Below are 7,276 nucleotides of genomic sequence, written 5' to 3'. Positions count from 1 at the left end.
CCGGGTCCATCTTTATTCTTTTGCGTTTGGCTATCCACTTGTCTCCTCAGCACCATTTGTTGAAAAGACTGTATTTTCTCTGTTGAATGGACTTGCCACTCTTGTCAAAAATCAGTTGACCTTAGACACATGGTTTTATTTCTGGATTCTCAATCCTAATCCATTGATCTATATGTCTATCTTACACTAGTACCACACTGTCTTGATTAGTGTAGCTTTGTAGTAAGCTTTGAAATTGGAACATGTAAGTCCTCCTACTTTGTTCTTTTGCGGGATTGTTTTGGCTATTCTGGGTCCCTTGTAATTCCATATAAATTTTAGAATCAGCCTGTCAATTTCTACAAAGACTTAGCTGGGATTCCGATAGGATTATATTGAATCCGAAGATCAACTGGAGAGTATTGCCATCTTAACAATTTTAAGTCCTCCAATCCACGACCAAAACAAAACCAAACCCAGGGCCGTTGAGTCGATTCCGATTCATAGTGACCCTATAGGACAGAGTAGAACTGCCCCATAGAGTTTCCAAGGAGTGCCTGGCAGATTCAAACTGCTGACCGTTTGGTTAGCAGCCGTAGCACTTAACCACTGGGCCACCAGGGTTTCCTCCAATCCGTGAACATGGGATTTTTTCCATTATTTAGATTATCTTTTATTTCTTTCAACAACATTCTATAGTTTTCTGAGAGTAAGTTTTTCACTTTTTTAAAGTTTCTTCCTAAATTGGAAACCCTGGTGGCGTAGTGGTTAAGTGCTACGGGCTGCTAACCAAAGGCTCGGCAGTTCGAATCTGCCAGGTGCTCCTTGGAAACTCTATGGGGCGGTCTACCCTGTCCTCTAGGGTCGCTACTCGACGGCACTGGGTTTGGTTTTTGGTTTTGGTTTATTCCTAAATTATTCTTTTTGATGTTATTGTAAATGGAATTATTTTCCTTAATTTCATTTTCAGATTGTTCATTGCAAGTATACAGAAATAAAATTGAGTTTTATACATTGGTCTTGTATTTTGCAGCTTGCTGAACTCGTTCATTAGTTCTAATAATTTTTTAGCATATTCTTCAGGATTTTTCTATATATGTAATCATGTCATCTGTGAATAGTTTTACTTCTTCCTTGGATGCCTTTTATTTGTTTATTTATATTTATTTTTTGCCTAATTGCCCTGGCTGGAACCTCCACTACAATGTTGAATCTAAGTGGTGGAAGTGGACATCCTTGTCTTGTTTCTGATCTTAGGGATAAAATATTCAGTCTTTCATATTAAAGTATGATGTTGGCTGTGGACTTTTCATAGGTGCCCTTTACCAGGTTGAGGAAGTTCCCTTCTATTCTAGCTTGTTGAGTGTTTTTGCCATGAAACGGTGTTGGGTTTTGTCAAATGTTGAGATGATCATGCTTTTTTTGTTTTTTATTCTGTTGATACAATGTATTATATTAACTGATCTTCAGATATTTGAAATCCTGGAATAAATCTCACTTTGTCAAGGTATGTAATTCTTTTTACATGTTGCTGGATTTGTTTTCCAAGTATGTTGTTGGGGACTTTTGCATCCCTATTTATAAGAGATATCGGTCTGTAGTTTTCTTGTGGTTTCTTTAACTGGTCTTGATATCAAAGTAATAGTGGCCTCACAGAATGAACTGGAAAGTGTTCATTCCTCTTCTATGTTTTTGAAAAGTTTATGAAGAATTGGTATTAATTCTTCTTTGTATGTTTGGTGGAATTCACTGGTGGAGCTATCTGAGCCTGGGTTTTTTCTTTGTGAGTAGCTTTTTATTATTATTGTTATTACTACTAATTCAATCTCTTCACTTGTTATAGGTCTATTTAGATTGTCTACTTCTTTTTGAGTCAGTTTCAGCAGTTTGTGTCTTTCTAGAAACTTGTCTATTTCACCTAAGTAATCTAATTTATTGGCATACAATTGTTCATAGTATTCATTTATAGTACTTTTTTTTTTAATGTTGGTAATAATATCCCCCCTTTTATTTCTGATTCTAGTTATTTGATCTTCCTTTTTTCTTGGTCAGTCTAGCTAAAAGTTTATCAATTCTGTTGCTCTTTTCAAAGAAACAGCTTTTGATTTCATTTTCTGTATTGTTTTGCTACTTCTATTTCATTAATTTCTGCTCCTGTCTGTATTATTATTCCCTTCCTTTGGTTACTTTAGGTTAGTTTGCACTTCTTATCCCAGTGTCTTAAAGTGGAAACTTAGGTTATTATTTTGATATCTTTCTTCTTTATTAACATTAGGCATTTATAGCTATAAATTTCCCTCTAAGCACTGCTTTAGCTGCATTCCATAAATTTTGATATGTTGTGTATTTTTTCTGCTCCTTTCTTTCTCTCCTGTCCTTCTGGTTTATCCATTTCACATACATTGGTGTGTTTAATGGTGTCCCACATGTCTCAGGCTCTGTTCATTTCTCTTCCTCCTTTTTTCTCTCTTTTCTTCAGATTGTATCTCTATTGATCTGTCTTCAAGTTCACTGATTATTTCTTCAACCAGTTCAAATGTACTGCTGAGTCCCTCTAGTGAATTTTTCATTTTAGTTGTTGTACTTGTCAACTTTAGCTATCCCATTTGGTTCTTTTTCATATTTTCTATCTCTTTATTGACATTCTCTATTTGATGTGACATTGTCATCATACCTTCCTTTACTTCTTTAACCATGGTTTCTCAAACATATTTAGAGTGGTTACTTTGAAGATTTTGTTTGTTAAATCTGACATCTGGCCATCATCACAGATAGTTTCTGTTGCCTGCTTTCTTTGTGGTGTATGGATCATACTTTCGTATTTCTTTGCATATCTCATTTTTTGTTGTTGGAAACTGGACATTTTATATAATATATTGTAGCAAATCTTGATACTGTTCTCCCACTCCAGGTCTTTTGTTATTTGTTCGCTTATTTGTTTAGTGACTGGCTTTATTATTTTAGTGGAGTCTACCCACCCTGCCCCTCCCCACCCCGCAGTGTTAAGTGTCTGATGTTCTTAATGGGGTACAAAAAACAGAAACAAACCCATTGCCATCAAGTCGATTCAGACTCATAGCGACCCTATAGGACAGAGCAGAACTATCCTATAGGGTTTTCAAGGAGGAGCTACAACTGTGGATATTCCCACAGTCACCCTGGGATGATAGTGGTTTTCACAGGGCTCTCTTTGACTGTCTCTTTCCCTGACCACATTTAGCTGTTCACCTGCTAACTATGGGCTAATTACTCTATCATTTATAAGTGCCCTGGAGCATTAATTGCTCCACAGATCAAACCAACCAAATTTAGGCTCCTTTGACGGGATAGTTCCCAAGGTCTGTGTTTGAGATTTGTTGTGACCCTAGGTTGGCTCCCCCAGCTGCCTCCCTTATTCTCTAGCCAACCTGTAGTTTAGCTTATATAACCAGTGAATCTACCATTCTTCTAATTGCCCTTCCCACATCCTCCACACTGTTTGTGTGAGGACCTGTAGACTTGAATTTCTCTATGCTCTGTTGTAAATGATATCAGTTCTTTTGGTAAGAGATCAGATGTTGTCTATTTTATGGTCTGCTTCTCCCCCCAGGAAAAATCTCTGAGCCTTGGCTCTGGAGCTGTGGTGGGGACAAATGCCAGCTTCTCTCTGAGTGACACTCCCACTTTAGGAGCTGAGTAGAGGGGAAGTGGTAGCCTCAGATGTTCCTGACTTGCCTTTCCTGGCTGGGACAAGGGCAATGGAGGCCCTAGTACTCTCAGTAGCTCAAGGGCCCAGGGTAGCGCCTCCATCCCATGAGTGGGAGCTGGGTAGAAGAAGGGTGCCCCCACCTCTCAGCTACACTCATTGGGAACCTAGCCTTAGCAACAGGTACCTGAGGGCAAGATGAGAAATGCTGATGCCCTGTTCTTCCTGAAAAAATAGTCCTCTGACTGTGAGTTGAGGGGAGAGGAGGCCCTGTGTTCTTGGCTGCTCCAGTCTGGAGTAAAGTTTCTATCTCATTGAGCTGGGAAAGAAGAGGAAGTGGGTGTATCTCAGTTAAAATAGTATAGACTCATTGTTCTTACCAAATTTTAGTAAATTTTCTTAAATAAACATTTCTTCATTTGCTGTATGTCCTTAGGCCATTTCTAGAAACACTGAATGATTGTTTTTCAAATAATTTTCACCAGTTTCTCTGGGGAGTGGGTTGGTGGAACTTCTCAAGCTGTCATGCCAGAAGTCCCCCTCCCTGTGTTTATTTCCTTTTAATACCTTCAAGAATTTAGTGAAGTCTTATTTTAACACCAAGGACTTCAAGTGGGGTGTGCAAAGATTGCCCAAGAGGTAAGCAGACAGTCATTTTAAGGAATCCAGTTCTTTGACCTCCTCATGGACTAATTGTTAAAATGGATCCTTGGGGGAATTCTGTCCCACTTACCCTTTCACACAATGGCCCTTCTTCCACTTCTCAAAAGAACAGCCACAAATCACACTGTGGAGCACTGGCCCAGGGTATAAAACTCCCAGGGCTCCAGAGAGACAATGCAAAATATTGGTGTTGAAGTACAAGGCTCTACTAACTGGGAAGTAAATCCTTTTGCAAGTGAAATGCTTTGGAATCTAATTCAGTTGAATATTATATGGCATACAACTCAGTAATGAATTGCAATGTTATTGCCATAACTTCTTCCATTCCCATCTACTCATTTATAGGAACAAGAATTCTTAGCACTTAACATCTATAAAAACGAAAAACAGAAATGGAAGAGATGCTGAATCCTGTCTCATCATGACAATAAGCATATTTGTTCATGGATGCAGGCATGTCATTAAGAGTTTCACTTCCAGTAAAAGTTTACTTTTTATGCTTAATAATAATCAAAGTTTGAAAAATATATGTATTTATCAAGTATGTACTACTACTAAGAATAACAACTCAGTCTAAAAGAAATATTTTTAATATATAGAGACTTGTGGCAATAGGAAATAAAAAACAAATTTAATTTTGATCTAGGTATATACTTTTTATCATAGAGCATATGATATAATGTGCAATAAAAGACTTTTAATAACCAGAATATATAAAGAACTCTTAAAACTCAACAGCAAGAAAAAAAATTTTTTTACAAAGGGCAAAAGACTTGAATAGATACTTCCCCAAAGAAAATATATGGTTTATAAATAAGCACTTGAAAAGATATTCAACATCATTAGTTATTAGGAAAATGCAAATTAAAACCACAATGAGATACCACTACGCATCCGTCAGGATGGCTTAAATGAAAAAAAAAAACAACCTGACAACACCATATGCTGGAGAGACGACAAGCAACTGGGATTTTCATCTGTTGCTTGGTGGGAATGCAAACTGGTACAGGTACTTTGGAAAACACTTCGGCAGTTTCTTATAAAGCTAAACATCCACTTACCATATGGCCCAACAATCCCACTTCTAGGTATCTACCTTAGGAAAATGAGAACTTACATTTATACAAAATCGTATATATGAATGTGCTTATATCCACTCTATTAGTAACAATCACTAAAAACAGTAAATAAGTGAATGGATAAACAAACTGTGGTACATCCATCCACACAGTGAAAAGCTATTCAGAACTCCAAAGGAATGAAATACTGATACCTGCAACGACAGGACAAATCTCAAAGGCGTTAATGTTGAGTGAAAGGAACCACATTCAAACGTGTACATACTGTAACCATTTTTATGACAGTCTGAAAAAGGCAGAATCACAGTGATGGAGAACAGACGGTGGGACTACAAAGGGGAGGCATGAGGAGGGGTTTGGGGATGACGGGGCTGTTCTGTGCCCTGATTACAAACCCTGGTGGTGGTTATGCAAATCTACCTGTACACGTGTTGGAAATCATAGAAGGATGCACCAAAAAGTCAATTTTACTATTAGCCCAGAGGAGCCTAAGGAGACAAGACGATTAAATATAACATGATTTCCTAGATAGGATCCTAGAATCGGAAAACAACTAAGGAAATCTGAATAAGCCATGGACTTTAGTTAATAATACTGTATCAGTCAATGTTGGTTCATGAATTGTGACAAATATACCATGCTAATATAACATGTTGGAGCCCTGGTGGTGCAGAGGTTAAAAGCTCGGCTGCTAACCGAGAGGTGGGCAGTTCGAATCTACCAGCTGTTCCTTGGAAACCCTTTGGGGCAGTTCTACTCTGTCCTATAGGGTCGCTATCAGTTGGAATCAACTGGACAGCAACAGGTTTGGCAACGGGTTTAATGTAACCTGTTAATAACAAGGGTAACTGGTGGAAGATGTGGGGACTCTCTATATCTTCTCAATTTTTCTGTACATTTAAAACTATTCTTAAAAAAATAAAAGTTTATTTTTAAAAATAATACATCATTACCAAATTGGGTTTAGGTGATAAATGCAGGGATAATTGATCACAGAAGATCTCTTAATGCAATTTTCAACATTAATGGATTAATCTCAACACCCATACATACTATTCAGCAAACCAGGAATAGAGCAGAACTGGCTTAATCAGAATTTCTACCAGAAGCCTTTCAAGGCCCAGTGAAAATGAAACTGCAGGGCCTCTTGTCCAAAAATGATTAGGAATTTCAAGAAGACAAGAGCAGAGCACTAAACCAAGAGCCAGGCCTCTGGCCCCAAAGCCTTGTGAGCGCACAGGCCATGTGGCGAGGAAGCTGGCCCCAAGTATACAGGGAACTTCACATTTAATGAAAGCTATAAAAAAAATTTTTTTTTTTTTATCAGAACCAGAACAAAGATACCCACTATCACTGCTTCAGTTCTGAGTCTCTCTACCAGAGTTCCCAGCCAACAAAGTAAAACAAGAAAAAGAAATTTAAAAAAAAGTACAAGAGTTGGAAAGGAAGAAACAACGTTGTCGCTATCTGCTGGTATGTTTGTCTACCTATTAGAAGTAAAGAGTTTAAGAATGCTGAATCGAAGAGCAACAAACAAAACTCAACTGCCTTACTAAAAAAAAAAAAAAATAGACACCAGCAATTCTAAACTGTCATTTAAGAAATCTATGCTAGCCACAAAAACTGTATTAGGAGTGTATCTAATAAAGGAGCCCCGGTGGCGCCTCCTGGTGGAAGCCCTCCGCTGCTAACTGAAAGGCCGGTGGTTTGAACCCACCAGGAAGCTGCTCAAGGGGAGAAAGACGTGGCAGTCTGCTTCCGTAAAGATTACAGCTTTGGAAACCCTATGGGGCAGTTCTACCCTGTCCTACAGGGTCACTATGAGTCGGAATTGACTCCACAGTAATGGGTTGGATTTTTTTTTTTTTCT

General features: G+C 38.1%; 1 long non-coding RNA gene across 1 annotated transcript in view; it reads left to right on the top strand.

Moving 5' to 3' along the window:
* The window catches only part of LOC135227271 (uncharacterized), a 52,715-nt gene extending 45,747 nt beyond the window's left edge, over positions 1-6,968 (top strand). The window contains exon 3 of the long non-coding RNA XR_010317419.1: positions 6,734-6,968. This is a non-coding gene — a long non-coding RNA (uncharacterized LOC135227271). The remainder of the gene's footprint in view (positions 1-6,733) is intronic.
* Positions 6,969-7,276: the final 308 nt, after the last annotated feature.

The sequence above is a fragment of the Loxodonta africana genome, chromosome 13 (genome assembly GCF_030014295.1).
Source record: "Loxodonta africana isolate mLoxAfr1 chromosome 13, mLoxAfr1.hap2, whole genome shotgun sequence".
Classification (NCBI taxonomy): domain Eukaryota; kingdom Metazoa; phylum Chordata; class Mammalia; order Proboscidea; family Elephantidae; genus Loxodonta; species Loxodonta africana.
The sequence above is the reverse complement of the archived record's forward strand: the minus strand, read 5'-3'. Positions and strand labels throughout refer to the sequence as shown.